The sequence below is a fragment of the Hemiscyllium ocellatum genome, chromosome Y (assembly GCF_020745735.1).
Source record: "Hemiscyllium ocellatum isolate sHemOce1 chromosome Y, sHemOce1.pat.X.cur, whole genome shotgun sequence".
NCBI lineage: Eukaryota > Metazoa > Chordata > Chondrichthyes > Orectolobiformes > Hemiscylliidae > Hemiscyllium > Hemiscyllium ocellatum.
The window spans coordinates 1594011-1601249 of NC_083454.1; positions in this window are offsets into that span (position 1 = coordinate 1594011).

Below are 7239 nucleotides of genomic sequence, written 5' to 3' on the forward strand. Positions count from 1 at the left end.
TTCACCTCCCAAATCTTCATATATTTCTCCACGGTTAAGGCAGAAGAGAAATATTCATTGAGAATCTCACACATCTCCTATGGTTCTAGACATGCATGTCCAATTTGGACCTTGTGGGGTCATATTCTCATTTAGTTATTCCTTTCACTTTAATATACGTAATGAACCTTTTTGGATTCACCATAATCTTCTCAGCCAAAGCTATCTTGTGCACCCTTTTCGCCCTCCTGATATCCTTCTTCAGCAAAATACTGTATCCCCTGTATACCTCCAGGGAATCCCTTGATCCCAGTTGCCTGGACCTGAACCACGCCTCCTTTTTTCTGGTCGAAGCCTCAATACCTCCTGACATCCATGCTTCCCTCTTCCTGCGAACCTTGCTCTTTACCCTCACAGGAACATATTGACCTTGAACTCTAGACGTTTCACTTTTAAAGGCCTCCCACTTGTAGGAGGTCCCTTCGCCTGTAAACAAACTCCTCCAACCAATCCCTACAAGCTCCTGTCTAATTCCATCAAAATTTGCCTTGTCTCAATTTAGAACTTGAACACCTGGACCTGTTTTGTTCTTTTTCATAACTTTTTAAAAATTAATATAATTATGGTCACTAATCCCCGAGTGTTCCCCTATTGTCACTACAGTCACCTGTCCTGCCCTCGTTCTGAGACTAGGTCAAGTTTTGACACTTCCCTAGTTGCACCCTCTACATACTGCTTGAGGAAACTTTTCTGAACACAGTTAATAGATGCACCCCGTCTCAGTCCTTAATTCTATATCATTCCCAGACTATGTTTGGAAAATTAAAATCTCCTACTAATGCAATCTCATTGGCCCTGCAAGTCTCCCCAATCGCTCTACATATTTTTGTTCTGCTAACTTTTCGTTTACTATTTGGGGGGCTTATGGAAAAACACAAATAATATCACCATTCCCTTCTTATTTCTAAGCTCCCTCACAAATCCTCACTGGATGTTCCTTCAGTTATTTTATTTCTGATTACTACTGTGATACTCGCCTTAATCAAAAATGAAACTCGCCCTCCCCTCCTTCCTCCACCTCTGTCCCGCATAAAGCAACTTTACCCTGTTACATTAGGCTGCCAATCTTGTCCTTCCCTTAGCCATGTTTCTGTAATGGCTATAATATCTCAGTTCCACGTGCATATCCTCGCCCTGGGTTCATCGGTCTTATCGGTCAGCCATGTCGCACTGAAACAATTGCAATTTAATCCAACAGGCATTCCTTGCTCCCTGTCGTGTTCCAGCCTGACCTGTCTGTTCACTTTACTGTTTCTGATTACTGTATCTCCTTCCAGCCTCGCAATTGCCTCCCTGCTGTTGAAGATCCCGCCCCTCCTCAACCCCAACCAATCGAGTTGAAATCCGCCCTTGCAGCACTAGCAAACCTGCCGGCCAGGATATTGGTCGCCTCCCAGTTCAAGTACAACCCACCATTCCTGAACAGGTGACCTCTGCCCCAACAAAGATCCCAGTCACCCAAAAATCTCTGACCCCTGCACCAATTCTGTCGCCACATATTCACGTGCCATATCCTTCGGTTCTTACCCTCACTAGCACAGAGCCCTGAAAGTAAACCAGATATTACCCACTGTCGTGGTCCAGTCTTCTACCCTTTTTCCTAGCTCTATATAATCACTCTGCAGGATCTCATCACTATTTCTACACATGTCATTTCTACTCATGTGCACAAAGACTTCTGGCTGCTCCCTGACCCGGTGAGAACGTTCTGCAGCCGCTCCGAGACATCCTGGACCCTGACACGTAGGAGGCTTTACACCATCCTGGATTCCTATTTGCAGCCACAGAATCTCTTGCCTGTTCCCCACACTATCGAGCGTGAATAATTCCTTCTGAAGTTATTCTGCTCGTACAACCTTCTGACAATGGGATTTCTTCCTGAAACAGTTGGATTTGGTTGAATTGCATTGCTTCAAGGAATTGGGAAATTCTAATGAATCCTCATCAGGAATTCTCTGTGAGTGGGAAAGACGACTAGGCTTTCAATTTCACTCCAACACATTGCTGTGTTGACCGACAGGAAACAGAAAGGGAGCAATAGACTGTTCTTTCACAGATAGGCTACATTTTTCCATCTGTAAGTTAAATAATTAACATTATCAGACTCTAAACTGGGCTGTGTGAGCTTTCCTTGAACATTGTCCGAACTCTATGACTCCATCACATTCTCGATAACAGCATTATTGCTGCTGTCATATACATAATCAATTCATTAACATTGAATAACCCTACTTGTTTTGAATATGTGCTAGTATGTGCCTGCATAATGTAAAAATAAGCGTTTCGTTTCTTCATAATACCTGTGCTAAGTTGAGAATGTTTTATACTTTAACAAATACAGAAATTGCTGGAAAAGCTCGGCCTGTCTGACAGCGTATATGAAGAGAAATTAGACTTCAATTTTTCGGTCCAATGACCTTTCCTTTGAACATATCGAATTGTTAAATTACTTCCCCAGTGTTATTCTCCCACACAAGAAGAAATAACCATCCGTTATTCACCAAATACACTCTTCTCAAGATCTTATATTGTCAATAAAACATTTCTCATTCGCAGGCTGAACTGTTAATTCTTCATAACGGAATGCCTTCATCCCAAGAACAAGTAAAGGGCAACATCTTTGAAACGTTTCTAAACCTTTTATTTTTCAGTTTAGGCTATCATAACTACACATAGTACATCAGATGTGATCTCAGCACTGCCCTGCACTGATGCAAAAAAAAATGGCTTAGATCATACCCAACACCCCTTGCACGAAACAGAATCATTCCATTTCTCTTCCAAATCACTTGCAACATATTTAGAGTAATTTAATGTGATTCACGTACGAAGACACGCAAATCCCCCTGTACCACTGACTTCTGCATTCTCCCTGCATTCAAATAATTTTCTGCTGTTTTGTCTTTTCCACGAAACAAAAAGTTCCCATCGCCTCCATTGCACTGTTTTTTTTTACTGAAGGTTTGCTCACAGCCGTTTTCTGACTGTATGCCATTGCAGATGCGCTGGACTCCCCCGTCTGTATCCTCATGCAGATGCTCTGCCCTCTTCCTGTCTGTATCCCATTGCAAACGCTCTGCCCTCCCCGTCTGTATCCCATTGCAGACTCTCTGCCCTCCCCCGTCTGTGTCCCATTGCAGACGCCCTGCCATCGCCTGTCTGTCTCTCATTGCAGACGCTATGCTCTCCAATGCCTGTATTCCATTGCAGTCGCTCTGCCCTCCCCTGTCTGTCTCCCATTATAGACACTATACCCTCCAACATCTATATCCAATTGCAGACGCTCTGCCATCAACTGCCTGTCTCTATTGCAGACCCTATGCTCTCCAATGTCTATATCTCATTGCAGACGGTCTCCCACGGCAGATGCCCTGTCCTCCCCTTGTCTGCATCCCATTGCAGACGCATGGCCCTCCCCCGTCTGTATTCCATTGCAGATGCTCTGTCTTCCTCTGCCTGTATCCCATTACAGACGCATGGCCCTCCCCCGTCTGTATTCCATTGCAGATGCTCTGTCTTCCTCTGCCTGTATCCCATTGCAGACGCATGGCCCTCCCCCGTCTGTATTCCATTGCAGATGCTCTGTCTTCCTCTGCCTGTATCCCATTGCAGACGCCCTGCCCTTCCCCTCTCTGCATTTAATTGCAGGCGCTCTGCTCTCCCCTGTCTGTATCTCATTTCAGATATTCGGCCCTCCTCTGACTGTAACCCATTGCAGACTCTCTGTCTGCACACTGTCTCTATCCCATTGCAGATGCTCTGCCCTCCTCGGCTGTGTCCCATTGCAGACGCTCTGGCCTCCTCGGCTGTGTCCCATTCCAGATGCTCTGCCCTCCCCAGGTCTGTATCCCATTGTCGAAGCTCTGCCCCTCCCCTGTCTGAATCTCATCGCAGACGCTCCGCCCTCCGGCTGTCTGTGTCCCATTTCAGACGCTCTGTCTCCATTTAATATCTTATTGAATGACTATCCTGGTCCATGAGCAAACTGAGCTCCATCCCCTTCATCCAAGTTATTTATTTGGATTTAAATTTTTGATGACCTCACATAGATCCTTGAAGTATTCTACCACTTACAGCTTTCCAAACACAAAATGCATAATGATCTCTAGTCTGTATTTCCTGACAGCTATCCAGGGTGCCCCTGCTCCTGCATAACAGACTGGAATGGTTATATGGCGTCCTCCTATTCTGTATAATTTTCTGACTGCAACTCTTGATCGTTGTTTTAATTTAACCTTTGTATTAAAGACATGGTTGCATCGGTGTCTCTATATGCGTGAGTGATTTTGTGTGTGTTTCTGTGTATATCTGTGTAATGGCAGGAGACAGGGTGGTGGTGGATGGTTGTTTTTTGAACTGGAAGCCTGTTGGCAGCGATGATCCAGAGGCAAAATTTTGGGTACACTTTTGTTTGTCATTTATATGAATTATTTAGATGCGAGTTATAGAAGGCATATTTCGCAAAATTGTGGATAACTTCGAGTTTGGGTGTACAGTGGATAGTGTTTGTATAATGAAGAACCACTGAAGATTACAAAGAGACCTTCAGTTATTAAATCAATGATTCATAGAGATGTACAACAGGGAATCAGACTCTTCAACTCGCTCATGCCATCCAAATATTTGAAATTAATCCGCTCCCATTTGCCAGCATTTGGCCCATGTCCACTAATCATAAAGCCACCAGTTGCCCTTTAAATGCTGTAATTGTTCCAGCCTCCACCAGTTTCTCTGGCTTATTCCATAGAAGCACCATCCTCTGCAGCAAAAAAAAAGTTGCTCTTCATTGTCTTTCAAATATTTCTCTTCCCACCTTAAACCTATGCCCACTAGTTTTACACTCTCCTACCTTGGGGAGAAGGAACCTTGACCACTCAAACTATCCATGCACTTCATAATTGATTGGCTATGCTTTTAGTCATCTTGGGTCTAAATTCTCAAATTCAGTCGTCTTACCTCTTCCTTCTCCATCAAGGCACGATTCCAAAAAAGTTTAATCAACTTGTTCAGATATATTATGAAACAGCTCTGTGAGATTTGGAACTACAATTTTCGGCGCATTTACAGGGACACTACCATCATTCAGCATTAGCTCCTAAAACTGAAACATGATGCTCCTGTGTGTTTGTTCATCCGCCTGTTGTAACACGCTGTGACACACTTCTACAGAACATGAATCCACTCCACCTTCTCTAGAGACAGGGGCACTATCAGACATTCATGGACTGGAATCGAATCAAGAGACCAGGCTCACACACGTGGCACCATTCATTAAACAAGGCCTAAATCACGCCCAGATTTCGAGTCATATTTAAAGTGTATGGATTTATTAAATTCTGGTTAACATTACCAAATTATACAGTGGACATTTATAATTGAAAAATAAAACAAGTTATTACCCTCAACTAAAGGATTTTGAGTGCATTCGCTGTGCCATTGAGACAACCAATGAACATCTTCAATTACTTGGCTATAATTTCTGGTTTAAGTAGCTATTACCAACAGTCTGCTATATTAGGGAAAGAAATCCTGCAAACATACTCTGCACTATGAAGGATCTCGAGTAGATATCAATACTGAACACTAGAAACGAGGAACGAGCACAATTCTGGGCCCTAAACACCGGTCACTACTTCAAATCTCTAGCATGTGGCTCCCCTCTTCCTAGAATCATTAATTCATACAAGGCAACAGCCTCCTTGCCAGCTTCTCCTTACCGACTCCTCCCTCTACCTGCACAAGGCAAACCAAGCTCTGGGTCTTTGGGAAACTTAAGACTGGTGTCCGGAGGCCTTCTAGAGAGGGCATTGTCGTTTTAATCAAAAGGGGGAGTGTGATGGGGGCAGTAATAACATTCACTGAGCTGAGGTGTGGCAGATGGGATTTAACATGGATGCATGTGAGGCATTGCATTTTGATAAACCAAACAAGGGGAGGACTTAGACAATTAATGCTGGGCTTTGGTAGTTATGTAGAAAAGAAGGACCCAGGGGGACAGGCATAATTCATTGAAGTTTTTGGCGCAGGGTGTTTAAGGTTACTTCATTGGTCATACCTTTGAGGTTAGAAGTTGGGAAGTCATGCTGAGATTGTGCAGAATATTGATAAAGCCTTTTCTGAAGTACTGTGTGCAGTTCTGTTAAAGGAAAGAGATTATTAAGCTGGAGATGGTTGAGAAGAGATTTACCAGGATGTTACCAGTAACACCTCATCTTCTGCTTCGGAACCCAACAAACACACGGCATGAACATTGGATTCACTGATTTACAAATCTCCCCTCGCCAACCCAGATCCCAGATGCAGCCCCCGGACTCACATCTGCCCTCCTGGGGAGACCTAATGTCCACCTTCCTTCCCACCACTCCGTTCCACACACCTCACCGATCTATCACTATCACCTCCTACCTTCGCTCACGTATTACTTATGTTTCCCCCAGTCTCACCCCATTATCCATTTTCTCTTCACCCCCTTTCCCCTCGCCAGTCCTGAAGAAGGGTCCAGCTGAAACGTCTACTTTCTTGCTCCTTGGATGTTGCCTGACTTACTGTGCCTTTTCCACCACCATGCTTTACCTACACTGAATTATAAAACAGCTGCAGTCTTCATTATGTCTTCGGTACAATTCTCTGTTAACATAACCATATCGTTGTCTGTTATAACTGCATGTAGTCTTAGGGACATTTTCTTCTCAGATCATGGACGATAAAACTTTTCTCAACGTTTTACTGATATTGCAGTGCCTGATCAGTAGTTAAAGAACATAGTTTCAATTTATAAACAGAGAAGCATGCTTATGTTCTGATAAATCTCTGGCATTGCTCCCATATCCAAGGCAGATTGAACGCTTACACATGATTGATCTACCAGCCCAAACATTTGTTCCTTCAGTCTCTCCACATATCCCATCCAGAATGTGTAAAGTTTAATCATTTTTTTAAAAAAAATTATTAAAAATGTATTGAATTGAAATGGGTTAATTGGAGACATTTGTGCAGCGACTGCGATTTATGTCAGTCTCAGTGGATCCTAAATGTGTCACTGCAAGGCTTTTCTCTTCTATCAATTAGGGTCTCGGTTCAATGTGTTATCCCATAGTATCAGCGGGAGCATCACCGACAGCACTAACAGGGATCAGAAGACCCAGAGAGACGGGGAGGACAGATCAGAATCTGAGAACATTAGGCTGAAAGGTTCCAACA